Source organism: Convolutriloba macropyga, chromosome 3, assembly GCF_964194025.1.
Source record: "Convolutriloba macropyga chromosome 3, txConMacr16.3, whole genome shotgun sequence".
Classification (NCBI taxonomy): Eukaryota; Metazoa; Xenacoelomorpha; order Acoela; family Convolutidae; genus Convolutriloba; species Convolutriloba macropyga.
This window is the reverse complement of record NC_134470.1, coordinates 29198772-29214226: the sequence shown is the minus strand read 5'-3', so window position 1 is coordinate 29214226 and position 15455 is coordinate 29198772. Positions and strand designations below refer to the sequence as shown.

Genomic DNA, 15455 nt, shown 5'->3' with positions numbered 1-15455 from the left:
CTTCGCGGTTCTCGATAAACGCCGGAAATTCTCAGTGATTTCAAGCAGAGTCACTTAACCATTACTTATTAGGTTATTCTAGTAAACAAACCGCAATTCATTTCTACAGATCAAATTTTCATCCAACAGAAAAGTGTACCTCATATCAAATCTGCATTAGGAATTTGTATATGATGTTGCGCCACTTTAGATAGAACATTGTGACTGTTTTCTGTTGTACAATGAAATTAAATGCATACACTCGATAGGTTGTGCAGAGTGCCGTCTATGCCTCTCAACCGTGGCTATCAAGAAGAAATAACCTCGTCAAAATTGAAACAGCCCATCATCATGCAGCAAAATTGATACTCTTTCCAAGTCAGAGCTACCCAATTCTCTTAGTGACCTTAAATTTGTTACTATTGAGTCTCTATCTAATAGTGCACTATTTATTGCTTCTATTAACCATAATTCGAGGGAATTTTCATGTAGATATTAATGATAATGAGGAATCAGTAACAACAACACGTCAGTCTGAACGGGCTGAATATCAAATCACAAAGCAAGAATTAACAAAACTAACTTTAGATGAATAAAATTGCTCTTCAATTACGTTTGTAGAGTTGCAAAAGGTTAAAGAGAAACCCTAAACAAAAATACTTTACAAAAAAAAATACTGGAATTTTTTCGTAAATCCTTATGTGGAAGAAAACAAATGCATATGGAAAATGATATGCAGATGTGGAAGTTTTGACCTACTAAACCAGATGCAATTGATCTTCACTGTAAATTGGGTGGAAACCCAAGAGTCTTTCTTTATGCGAGCTTTAGGTCAGTATTAGAAAGTGCATTGCAGTAACCCTTACTTCATGTAAACTATACAAATTTTAATGTGTTTTTTGTTTTTTAGGCATATTTAAGGTTTTTCGCCAGATGCTGGCAAAATAGGTCGACGTTGAGAGATGGTTGCTTTATTTGGATTTCTTCTCACTGTCGAGCTGTACGTCTAAAATGTTTTGACAATTGTTTGTCCATGATCACATTATTTCCTCTTGTAATTCGGTTTTCAGATTGTAGCATAAGTGTCTGCCTTTCGTCTTCTGTTTCAAAAGGTGTTTGTCGTGGATGAATTCCAATTGAGCCCACGACAAACTTTTGTAATTTTAAATATCTTTGGCTACATTTTGACAAATGTAATATTTGAGTGGGAACATTATCATTGAGACTACGAAAACGATTGTGCCAACTATGACAGATATTTTTCATTTATCACTTTGCCTGATGCGATTCTTTAAGCTAGCTTGAATACTCTGCACATCCATTAAAATTGGTTTGGCAATTCATTTTATTTATTTAGCATTAATTTTTGGTGGTCAGGAGCTTCAGACAATAGGATTTGTATTTCCTTAATGAATTTATGCCACTTCTGAGCAATGGTCGCCAAGCGTGGTAACTGGTTAACTGCGAAATTTTTGACAGGAGATGTTTGGAAGGATCAGTCAGATTAATATCCAGTTTCTGAATTAATGCGTAATGGAACGAAAACTTGTCTGCTCTAATTTCCATGAGGGTAGTTTCCAGTTTTGTTACACATTGAAATTTAATAATACTGACTGGGTACCCTGATAAAAATGATCTTTTCAATTGGTCATGATTTTTTATTTGGCTTAAATGCATATTTGAATTCGATGATGCTGATGTTATTAGCCATTTCCCTAATACCAAAAATGCCAAATTGATCGCTTTTTTTTAATGGTACTTTAACGGTTTTGAGTTCACACGTTTGAAGAGCAGTTTGGTGATTTTTAATCAATAGTGATCCCAAACGTGTATCATGAGCTGTTTCTAGAGAGAAACCATTTATACACACCACCGAAAAGCCACTCGAACCGACACATCAATTTGTTTGATCTTGTGAAAGTAACGCTATTTTTTTTAGAAGAAACTGCTGTAGATTCTGGATTAATGACATATTCTGATGCATGACCGTCCGTTCCAACATTATTGGAGATTGGTATGGGTTTTGCTTTGTACTGTGATAGTCGCTGCAGCGACAAACGGAATGGCTGGTGTGAAGTACTTCCCATTGACAACAATGTCGAGTTTTCTCGGTTTTTTTTATTTCGTAGTGTAGGTTATTATTTGTGTTATTGCTATAGCCAATGAGAGACGTTTGTTCCTGTGTGATTGCAGAAGGTCTACATCTCAAAGAATTTCCCCTAAATCTGATCTTAGTAGGAGTGCCATGGGAATTAATTTGTTCACCATACTTATCACTGAGTTCTAGATTGTTAGCTTATAACTGCAGATTGCAAAACAGTACCGTTTAGTTCATTTACCAAATCTGAAATATTCCCCAGAAGATTTGCCTGTACTTGAAGTAATTGGTCCTTTGCGAAGAACAGTTGAAAGCATGCCATCCGGGGGCTTGATTTTAGTATCTATCCAATTCCGCACACTAGTTGATGTTATGTTATGGTTCTACGTATGGAGTGGCATATAACAGCAGTGCGTCAACATGGCATAAACTAAACAAACGCTTAAAAAGCAGCAAGAGCAGAACTAGACAAACTTTTAACTAAAATGATGTGCTTGTAAACATTTATTATTTGCATGTAATCCGTATTCTGTTCATGATAAACAGCTCAGTACTGTCTCGACATGTTAAGTACATTTTGGTCTATTTGATCTTTGATAAATCCATCACTCAGGTTCAAATGGTCGTTACTCAAAATAGATACCAGCAACTAGAGAATCTGAATTTGATGAATGTTATCTGCATCAGTTTCCTGACGGAATACTTGGTGCATCAACTTCACTTCTTGCTGAAGTTTTGAATGCAGAATCACAGACTCGTCTTGAAACTTGACTGATTCTATCCGGCTTGATCTCAACTATTATTATTAAGCTTTAAAATATCAAAAATGCTCTTCATAAACGTCAATAAGAAAGGGGTCTTTCCCAGTATGGCATCCCCCCCTCACCCAGATTAGTGGACAGATAAACTATTCCCCTCCCCAATCATGGTAAATATACCATAATCGGGGCTAGAAATACATTGCGGCTATGATGGGATGCACACTAAGATAGGCTCCCTTTGTTGTTCTTGGACTATTGCAAAAAGCTGGCTAGTGCCAATTTGCATCCATTTTTAGAGTTAACAAATAAGTTAACAGCATGAGAGAATTAAAAAAAAATAAGTCATAATAATTGAATTATGAGAACCTCTAAATATATTTCAAAGCACGAACAACGAAACAAAGCACGAACAACGAGATTGTAAGACAGACGAACAGACTACATAAAACCGATGAAAAAATTTGGCGTAGAGTAGCAATTCTCTTTAACATTGTATCGAAATCAGTCAACCTGCTAGAACCAATCGGGAGAAAAGCTAGACAACCCAACTACAACTACAACCTTCTACAACCCAACAGCCGAAAGAAAGAACTGGAGAAGCAAGGGAGGCATTGGAGAAGCTAGTGACAAGACGACCTGAGAAGTGAGAGGAAGTGGAGAAGCAGGCAACTGACAAAAAAAGCAATACGAAGGAGTGAGGCCAGAAGCAGTAGCCCTTGCTTGGAGAGTATAAAGGGTGCCTTGAAGCTTTACCAGTAGCCTGGTAACCCGTGCGAAAAGTTGATGGTGAGGTGAATTGTTGCCTTTTTTGCTTTTTTTCTCAGCATAGGCTAGCTCAGTGATTTCTTAGACCACGCCGGATTAGCACCCTAGAGCTTGTTCAGCTCCCTCTAAGCTAGAACAGCTCGAATTAAGACTTTTTCAAGATATAAGATAAGTGTTGTTGCAACTTTTAAATAGAATAAATGCTATTGCAGAAATTGAAATTATTAAAACTTTTTATAGAATAAGTCTTTTTGCAACCTTCAATAGAGAATAAGCGTTGTTGCAACTTCCAGCTTGTCATTTTTACAGATTTCATAGAATAAACGTTTTGCAACTTTTGACGAGAGCAATCTATCCATTCTCAGAGCAATAACAGCTAGAAAAAATTGTTTAGATATATTTTGACTCCCGGAACGCAGGGTAATACGAACAAAAGTTCAACATATCTCCCTAAAACCTCCCAAAAACCCCCCTAATATGAAAAGCCCTTTAGCCCGCAACTGCGTGCAACCACAAACAGGCAACCCCTTGCATCCTCCTTCAAACGACCCATATGAACCGACCCTCTCCGATGAGAGCATAGATTTAGGTTCTGAGATAGATTCAGTCTCAGACCCAAACACCCACCCAGAAAATAAAAACCCAACCAAAAACGGTAATTTACTAGAACCCGAAAACGGGCCCTTGACGCAGGCAAAAAACCGAAGCTGCTAGTAAACGCGTCATTGTAGAACAACAAAAAATAAACACTAATAAACAACGAATTGTGTACATTAATTTTGAGGGAGGGAGACATCGACTAGCTGCTTTTGCCAACGCCATGATAAGACTTACCAACCAAAGACACCCGGGCAGTGCAAAAGAAATGGCAATGAGAAACGGCTTCTCTATAAAACCCAAAATTAAAGAGGCATGCAAATTGCTTAAACCACAAAACATCAAACAAGAGTTTCAAAATTATAATGTAAAAGTTAACTCCAACAACAACAAAAGCCGGGAAAAAGTAACTCCATGCATTGTAATCACAATCGTTTTGCTAGATGTAAGCCTAAACACAATTGAAGAACAACTAAATTAACAAGGAATCAATTCTGAAAAGTGTCAAAAGCAGCGTTACAAACCAAGAAAAAAGAGTAGTTAGAGTCCTTACGAAAACCAAAAAGCAATCACAAGTGAGGTAGTACTGTGTCTAAAAAAACTCAAATGTGAACCATCAAAACAAAAACCAAAAGTAGTGCAATGCTTCAAATGCCAAGCACATGGTTACATAGCAGCAAACTGTGATAACATGCAAAGTTGCCCAAAATGCGGTGGACACCACCACGTCAAAGACTGTAACTAAAATGAACCTTGCTGCGCAAATTGCAACGAAAAGTTTCACGCTGCCTAGAAAGGCTGCCAAAAGTATAAAGAAACAAAACTAAAAACAAGCGCTGCGTCATATGCAGACGCCCTCAAAAATAAACCAGAGAACAAGGACAAAGAAAGAGCGTAAAAAATATCAAGGAATGCAAATTGAGAACCACCTCTAAAGTATGCTGACGGGTCACTTTACCGAACTCGAAAGCAAAATAGAACAGATAACAAAAAATTGCAAATTAGCGACTTAGAATCGACCTCCTGAGCCAAATCGATCAATTAAACATAAATCTACAAATACAAAAAAATTAAATGAAAAAACGAGAGAAAATATAAGGAAAACAATCATATACGTCATCACAAAAGTGTTATGTGAAAAATTAAAAAACAACAAAATAACAGTAGATGAAGTGAAAATGAGACAAAAACTAAATAAACTCAATGACAACAGAACTTAAAACCAGAACACTCAACAAAAAAAGAAACTACAACGTGAAATAATTTAAGAAACAGAACCGTTTAAAACAAGAAACAAAATGATCAAAAAACAAAAATTACAAAAACACTAATAGTCACGCAACTAAATTGCCGCGGACTAAATAAAAAATATAGAAATATTAAATACGCTGGGAAAAACTCAAGCCGACATAGCTTGCCTAAATGAAACCAAATTAGGCAAGAAAAACCACCCAAACTTAGAAGGCTATACCCTAGCAGGAAACACTTAACACAGCCGCCTGAGATCTGCAATCTACATCAAACATCGATTAAATTACGAACTTATAGAATATAAAACATATGAGTCAGAGAGCAAACTAAGACAAGAATATATCACTATAAAAAACACTTGGACTCTACATAACAAACAACTATGTATGACCACAATTAGAAAAAAGAACGGACCTAATCACGAAGATAGCAAACAACGAAACCCACTTAATAACTGGCGACATTATTATAAAACACCAAATGTTTGGAGCCAATGACCTACGCACTAACAAAACGGGAAAAGTAATTGAACAATGGCTCGACAAGGAAAATTATATAATGCTAAATAATTATGATTGCACGCACAAAGATGGTGGAACACTAGATGTACACCTAGCCAACTCTAAACTAACAACTTATTTGATAAATTTTGTGTCTTCAATGATAAACCAATCTTGATAAACCAATCCAGATAAAAAAATCCAGACACATAAAAAAGATAACTGGGAAAAATACAAAAATCATATCTTGCATAATCCAGATGACATACATAGAAACATAAAGAAAAACAAAATGGACTGAGAAAGAAACGTAGATAAAATCACACAAAAAATCCAAGATGCATACAAAGAAAGCATATATGTGAGTACACATAGCTAGAAAACCACCAAATTATAAAACTGTGAAGAAAAAAGACATAAGTTAGAGAGAAGAAGGAACAAAATGAGAAGAAACGACGAAAGAAACACAACCCAACACCAAATAATATGCAACAGGATCAATATACTGACGAAACAAATGAAGAAAGTAAGTAAAGAAAACACAACAAGACAACAAATGAAACTCATTGACAAATTAAACCAAGCAAGAAAAGGTAATGATTTTTGGAAAGCTGTAAAAATATTACTTAATCTAAATCAGAAAAGTAAACGAACAATCACCAATGAATAATCAGGAAGCTGCAGATGCACTTGCAAAGAATTAAAAAGAAGAATGAAAATAAATGAATCAAAAACAGATAATGGAAGAGATCAAGAGAAAGTTGTCTCAATGAAAATAAGTGAAACAAACTTCAAGGCACCCAAGCTAAGTGACGAAGAAAGAAAACACACAGAAATAAAACCTAGAATTCTCAGAAGTGTATTAGGAAATCGTAAAAACACTGCACCAGGACATGACGGAATAATGTATGAAATGATAAACCAATTACCATAAGAAACAATAGAAAACTTAGCGCAAAAAATTCAAACATCAATACTACTAAAACATGTGACAGCCTAATGGAAAACTACAACCGTAACGATGATACCAGAAGTAGGAAAAAACCACAAAACGCTAAAAGGATACAGACCATTATCATTAATATCTTGCCTTGGAAAACTGTGCGAGAGCATTGTAACCGAAAACTTAGTAAATCACTCTGAAAAACTAAACCTGTTCGGCGATCAACAAAGTGCCTACAGATCTGGTAGATGCGCAACAGATAATATTCTAACACTAACAGAAAAAGCAACAACAAGCTCTAAATGGAAAGGTGCCACAGCCGCTGCCTTCCTAGATGTAGAACAAGCTTTTGACTCAGTGTGGCACAAAGTATCTTATATAAGCAAATCCTGATTAACACACCATGGTGGATAACAAAATGGACTAGCAGCTTCCCAAGTAACAGAAAAATTAAAGTAAAATACAATCAAGAAACTTCCAAAAGAAAAATTAAAAACAAATACAATCAAGAAATCTCCAAAAATACTCCTCAATGCGGGAAAAACCATATACACCATCTTCACTAGACAAATACTGAGACTAAGTTTTGGGGTCAGAAGATATCAACGTCAGCAAAGAGGTAAAATTCTATGGACTTGATCTCAACTATAAAATGACATGGACAAATCATGTCAACAAAATAGTCGTAAAAATGCAACAAAGATTCAACACATTCAGACATCTAAAATGAAAAAACGTAAAATCTAATAGTATTTTGTACCTATATAAAACAATGGTGAGACCACTATACATGTATGCAAATGCAGCTTGGGCAAATGTAACAAAAAGTGACCTCAACAAGATACAAAAAGAACGAAATAAAGCCACAAGACCTGCATATAACCTGCCAGTGTGGACGAGCATAGATGAGCTACATCAAATAGGAAACTTAGAAACAGTAAACAATACAATCCAAAAATAAGGCTCAGAATACCTTGCGAGGTCTATAAAACGAAATGAAGAAATTAAAAACATAACAGAAAAACATTTGCTAACTTGGAGCCAGATCAAAATGTACCAAAAACTCCGTTGCAAAACATTTTATAAAAGAAAGATGAAATCAAACAACGGCGAATGCGGACGTCTTGTGGTATGACTTGCAAAGTTAGCTGAAGCCATTCGAAACGAAAAACGAAAATCATTTTAAAGAAAAGGGCAGAGAGATGAAAAACGAAAATTATGTCAAGGTTCCAAAACAAAGTCGGATGTGGACGTCTTGGGTATGACTCGAGACGTTAACTGAAGCCGATCAAAACGAAAAAGGTTTAAAAGAAAAGGGAAGAGAGAAGAAAAAAGAAAACTAAGGCAAAATTCCAAAACAAAGGTGGATGTGGACGTCTTGGGGTATGACTTGAGACGTTAGCTGAAGCCATTCAAAATGAACAAGAATAAAAAGAAAAGAGCATAAGGATAAAAATAAAAACTGGTGAAAAACTCTAAAATAAAGGTGGATGTGGACGTCTTGGAGTATGACTCGAGACGTTAGCTGAAGCCATTCAAAACGAAAAACGAAAAACATTTAAAAGAAATGGGCAGAGAAAGGAAAAACGAAAATTGAGGCAAAATTCCAAAACAAAGGTGGATGTGGACGTCTTGGGGTATGACTCGAGACGTTAGCTGAAGCCAATCAAAATGAACAAAAAATAAAAGAAAAGAGCACAAGGATAAAACAAAAAATAGGGAAAAAGTCTAAAACAAAGGTGGATGCGGACCTCATGGTGTATGACTTGAGAAGTTAGCTGAAGCCATTCAAAATGAAAAACGAAAAACATTTAAAAGAAATGGGCAGAGAGAGGAAAACGAAAATTAAGCAAAATTCCAAAACAAAGTTGGATGTGGACGTCTTGGGGTATGACTCGAGACGTTAGCTGAAGCCAATCAAAATGAACAAAAAATAAAAGAAAAGAGCACAAGGATAAACCAAAAAATAGGGAAAAAGTCTAAAACAAAGGTGGATGCGGACGTCTTGGGGTAAGACGTGAGACGTTAGCTTAAACCATTCAGAAAAACAAGGCGCGGGCTAAACTTTTTTTTATTTTTTTCTTCCCTGCATGTATGGATGTTTTGTGTTTGCATGTGTGAATGTATGCCTGGATGCCTAATGCGCGTATGTGTGTATATTTGTATATGTGAAAGCAATTTCAGCACCTGACATTAGTCTTCAGATGCCTACTAACCAAAGAACTGACGCAAGACCACATCAGAAAGATCAGCGTGGGAGACTAGATTGATTACGGGAATCAGTCTAGGTCTTGAAGCTGACCTAGCTCCAGGGTACTAGTAAGGGAGGGCAGCATGATCGTGGGAATCATGCTGAGGCCTTGATGCTGGTACCACACTCTAACTCCTGGGTACCAGTAAGGGAGGGCAGCATCATGGTGGGAATCAAGCTGAGGCCTTGATACTGGACCCACACTCTAACTCCTGGGCAACACATTCGGTTCCCGCTCGGGAACAACCACTCATACCCGCGAGGGCAAAAATAACCGCCTCAAAAAGAAGCATAAACCACATGCTTTTCTACTCTCAGTGCACAAGCCGACTGCATTTCCTCTGAAAGGGAGGACTGGCCACCAGTTGTGCTCTGAGGGTGCCTCTCTTTCTCTTTCTCTATCTAATGTTGTCCATTCACTATAAAACCATAGACAAGTCACTGTACTCTCAGCGCACAAGCCGGTTGCTGGTAATCTGAAAGGGGAGACTGGCTGCCGGTGGTGCGCTGAGGGTGCCTCTCTTCTTTCATTCTTTTTTTTTCTCGTTTCTTTTTTCTTCTCTCTCTTCTTTCTTCATCTATAAAGACTCTACTCCCTCACTCCATCCCCCACTTACTCTCTCCCAAACTTCCTCTGAAATTCCTTTTCTGTCACTCCCAGTCTCCCTCCATCCTTCCACGAAAACATAAAAAAGACTCAAGAATCCCACAAACAAGTATTCCAACCAAACCAATCTCTCTGCCGCCATCCTCCAGACAATTACTCAATATAAACCAGAGGAAAACAACGATAATACCAAAAGCAAATGCTAACCAAAATGAAAGCGCGGTTTAAAAGGTGGCATAAACTACCACCTGAGAAATCGCAATTCGCAGTTCACTGCTAATTGAACATATTATAAATCAAATCAACTACCTTCTACAACCCAAAAGCAGCAACTACAAGAGATGTCAGGACGAGGAAAAGGAGGCAAGGGACTTGGCAAAAGCTTTACACCCGAAGCAGTGGTCTCCAAAAGGAGCATTATAAGCCCAATCTTGTTCAATATGTATGTAAACAAACCAAAATGTAAAGATACATCAATTTCACAATATGCAGATGACATCGCTGTATACTACACACACATGAAAAACACAAAATAGCTACTAAACATTTACAAACCGGAAACAAACACTTAGAAAAATGGTTCGACAAAAAGAAAATACTCCTCAATGCGGGAAAAACCATATACATCATGTTCACCAGAGAAGTACTGAACGCAAGACTAAGGCTAAGTGTAGGGTCAGAAGACATCAACGTCAGCAAAGAGGTAAAGTTTCTTGGACTTGATCTCAACTATAAATTGACATGGACAAATCATGTCAATAAACTAGTCGTAAAAGTGAAACAAAGAATCAACATGCTCAGACATCTAAAATCAAAAAACATAAAATCTAATATTTTTATTAACCTATATAAAACAAAGGTGAGACCACTATACATGTATGCAATTGCAGCTTGGGCAAATAAAACAAAAAGTGATCTCAACAAGAAACAAAAGAAAAAAATATAGCCCTAAAAATTGCATATAACCTGCCATTGTGGACAAGCGTAGATGAACTACATCAAATAGGAAACTTAGAGTTAGTAAAAAATACAATCCAAAAATTAAACTCAAAATACCTTGCGAGGGCTATAAAACAAAATAAAGAAATTAAAAACTTAATAGAAAAACATTTGCTAACTTGGAACCAGATCAAAATGTATCAAACTCCTTTGCAAAACATTTTATTAAAAAAAAAGAAACCAAACAACGGTGAATGCGGACGTTTTGGGGAATGACTCGAGACGTTAGTTGAAGGCATCAAAACGAAAAAGATTTAGAAGAAAAGGGCAGAGAGAGGAAAAACGAAAACTAAGTCAAAGTTCCAATACAAAAGTGGATGTGGACGTCTTGGGATATGACTTGAGACGTTTGCTGAAATCATTCAAAATAAACAAGAATAAAAAGAATGGAGCATGTGGATAAAAACAAAACTAGGGATAAACTCTAAAAAAAGGTGGATGTGGGCGACTTGGGGTATGACTCGAGACGTTAGCTGAAGCCATTAAAAAATAGTAAAAAACTCTCCCAAAAATCTACAATTAAAGCAAAACAAAGGTGGATGCGGACGTATTGGGTAATGACTCGAGCCGTTAGCTGAATCATTCAAAAATACAATGCCCTGGCTAAATTGTTTTTCTTTTTTCTTCTTCCCTGCGTGAATGGATGTTACGCGTTTGCATGTGTGAATGTATGCCTGGATGCCTAATGCGCGTATATACTTATATTTGTATATGTAAGTGCATTTTCAGCACCTGACATTCGTCGTCAGATGCCCACTAACCAAAGAACCGATGCAAACCACATCAAAAAGATCAGTCCGGGTAACTAGATTGATCACGGGAATCATTATAGGTCTTGAAGTTGACCTAACTCCAAGTTACCAGTAAAGGAGGTCAGCTTGATTGTGGGAATCATGCTGAGGCCTTGATGCTGGCCCCACACCCTAACTCCAGGGTACCAATGAGGGAGGACAGCATGATTGTGGGAATCAAGCTGAGGGCTTGATACTGGACCCACACTCTAACTCCTGGGCACCAGTAAGGGAGGGCAGTATGATCGTGGGAATCATGATGAGGGCTTGATGCTGGCCCCACACTCTAACTCCAGGGTATTATTAAAGGAGGGCAGCATGATCGTGGGAGTGATACTGAGGCCTTGATGCTGGCCCAACACTCTAACTTCAAGGTAACAGTAAAGTAGGGCAGCATGATCGTGGGAATCAAGCTGAAGCCTTGTTACTGGACCCACACTCTAACTCCTGGGCACCAGTAAGGGAGGGCAGTATGATCGTGGGAATCATTATGAGGGCTTGATGCTGGCCCCACACTCTAACTCCAGGGTATTAGTAAAGGAGGGCAGCATGATCGTGAGAGTGATACTGAGGCCTTGATGCTGGCCCCACACTCTAACTTCAAGGTAACAGTAAAGTAGGGCAGCATGATCGTGAGAATCATACTGAGGCCTTGATGTTGGCCCCACACTCTAACTCCAGGGTACCAGCAAGGGAGGGCAGCATGATCGAGGGAATCAAGCTGAGGCCTTAATACTGGACCCACACTCTAACTCCTGGGCACCAGTAAGGAAGGGCAGCATGATCGTGGGAATCATGATGAGGCCTTGATGCTGGCCCAACACTCTAACTTCAAGGTATTAGTAAAGGAGGGCAGCAGGATTGTGGGAATGATGCTGAGGCCTTGATGCTGGCCCCACACTCTAACTTCAAGGCAACAGTAAAGTAGGGAAGCATGATCGTGGGAATCAAGCTGAGGCCTTGATACTGAACCCACACTCTAACTTCTGGCACTAGTAACGAAGGGCAGCATGATCGTGAGAATCATACCGAGGCCTTGATGCTGGCCCCACACTCTATGTTCATGGTAACAGTAAATTAGGGCAGCATGATCGTGGGAATCAAGCTGAGGCCTTGATACTGGACCCACACTCTAACTCCTGGGCACCAGTAAGGCAGGGCAGTATGATCGTGGGAATCATGATGAGGGCTTGATGCTGGCCCCACACTCTAACTCCAGGGTATTAGTAAAGGAGGGCAGCATGATCGTGAGAGTGATACTGAGGCCTTGATGCTGGCCCCACACTCTAACTTCAAGGTAACAGTAAAGTAGGGCAGCATGATCGTGAGAATCATACTGAGGCCTTGATGTTGACCCCACACTCTAACTCCAGGGTACCAGCAAGGGAGGGCAGCATGATCGAGGGAATCAAGCTGAGGCCTTAATACTGGACCCACACTCTAACTCCTGGGCACCAGTAAGGAAGGGCAGCATGATCGTGGGAATCATGATGAGGCCTTGATGCTGGCCCAACACTCTTACTTCAAGGTATTAGTAAAGGAGGGCAGCAGGATTGTGGGAATGATGCTGAGGCCTTGATGCTGGCCCCACACTCTAACTTCAAGGTAACAGTAAAGTAGGGAAGCATGATCGTGGGAATCAAGCTGAGGCCTTGATACTGAACCCACACTCTAACTTCTGGCACTAGTAACGAAGGGCAGCATGATCGTGAGAATCATACCGAGGCCTTGATGCTGGCCCCACACTCTAAGTTCATGGTAACAGTAAATTAGGGCAGCATGATCGTGGGAATCAAGCTGAGGCCTTGATACTGGACCCACACTCTAACTCCTGGGCACCAGTAAGGCAGGGCAGTATGATCGTGGGAATCATGATGAGGGCTTGATGCTGGCCCCACACTCTAACTCCAGGGTATTAGTAAAGGAGGGCAGCATGATAGTTGGAGTGATACTGAGGCCTTGATGCTGGCCACACACTCTAACTTCAAGGTAACAGCTGAGTAGGGCAGCATGATCGTGAGAATCATACAGAGGCCTTGATGTTGGCCCCACACTCTAACTCCAGGGTACAAGCAAGGGAGGGCAGCATGATCGAGGGAATCAAGCTGAGGCCTTGATACTGGACCCACACTCTAACTCCAGGGTACAAGCAAGGGAGGGCAGCATGATCGAGGGAATCAAGCTGAGGCCTTGATGCTGGCCCAACACTCTAACTTCAAGGTATTAGTAAAGGAGGGCAGCAGGATTGTGGGAATGATGCTGAGGCCTTGATGCTGGCCCCACACTCTAACTTCAAGGTAACAGTAAAGTAGGGAAGCATAATCGTGGGAATCAAGCTGAGGCCTTGATACTGAACCCACACTCTAACTTCTGGCACTAGTAACGAAGGGCAGCATGATCGTGAGAATCATACCGAGGCCTTGATGCTGGCCCCACACTCTAAGTTCATGGTAACAGTAAATTAGGGCAGCATGATCGTGGGAATCAAGCTGAGGCCTTGATACTGGACCCACACTCTAACTCCTGGGCACCAGTAAGGCAGGGCAGCATGATCGTGGGAATCATGATGAGGGCTTGATGCTGGCCCCACACTCTAACTCCAGGGTATTAGTAAAGGAGGGCAGCATGATCGTGAGAGTGATACTGAGGCCTTGATGCTGGCCCCACACTCTAACTTCAAGGTAACAGTAAAGTAGGGCAGCATGATCGTGAGAATCATACTGAGGCCTTGATGTTGGCCCCACACTCTAACTCCAGGGTACCAGCAAGGGAGGGCAGCATGATCGAGGGAATCAAGCTGAGGCCTTAATACTGGACCCACACTCTAACTCCTGGGCACCAGTAAGGAAGGGCAGCATGATCGTGGGAATCATGATGAGGCCTTGATGCTGGCCCAACACTCTAACTTCAAGGTAACAGTAAAGTAGGGAAGCATGATCGTGGGAATCAAGCTGAGGCCTTGATACTGAACCCACACTCTAACTTCTGGCACTAGTAACGAAGGGCAGCATGATCGTGAGAATCATACCGAGGCCTTGATGCTGGCCCCACACTCTAAGTTCATGGTAACAGTAAATTAGGGCAGCATGATCGTGGGAATCAAGCTGAGGCCTTGATACTGGACCCACACTCTAACTCCTGGGCACCAGTAAGGCAGGGCAGTATGATCGTGGGAATCATGATGAGGGCTTGATGCTGGCCCCACACTCTAACTCCAGGGTATTAGTAAAGGAGGGCAGCATGATAGTTGGAGTGATACTGAGGCCTTGATGCTGGCCACACACTCTAACTTCAAGGTAACAGCTGAGTAGGGCAGCATGATCGTGAGAATCATACAGAGGCCTTGATGTTGGCCCCACACTCTAACTCCAGGGTACAAGCAAGGGAGGGCAGCATGATCGAGGGAATCAAGCTGAGGCCTTGATACTGGACCCACACTCTAACTCCAGGGTACAAGCAAGGGAGGGCAGCATGATCGAGGGAATCAAGCTGAGGCCTTGATGCTGGCCCCACACTCTAACTTCAAGGTAACAGTAAAGTAGGGCAGCATGATCGTGGGAATCAAGCTGAGGCCTTGATACTGAACCCACACTCTAACTTCTGGCACTAGTAACGAAGGGCAGCATGATCGTGAGAATCATACCGAGGCCTTGATGTTGGCCCCACACTCTAACTCCAGGGTATTAGTAAAGGAGGGCAGCATGATCGTGGGAATCAAGCGGAGGCCTTGATACTGGACCCACACTCTAATTCCTGGGAACCAGTAAGGGAGGGCAGTATGATCGTTGGAATCATGATGAGGGCTTGATGCTGGCCCCAAACTCTAACTTCAAGGTAACAGTAAAGTAGGGCAGCATGATCGTGGGAATCAAGCTGAGGCCTTGATACTGGAGCCACACTCTAACGCCTGGCA

At 40.3% G+C, this 15455-nt stretch overlaps 1 protein-coding gene across 1 annotated transcript in view; it reads right to left on the bottom strand.

Annotated features, from left to right (window-relative positions):
* Positions 1–15455, bottom strand: part of LOC142336140 (uncharacterized) — a 483861-nt gene that overhangs the window by 188611 nt on the left and 279795 nt on the right. The gene's annotated exons all lie outside the window — the stretch shown is intronic.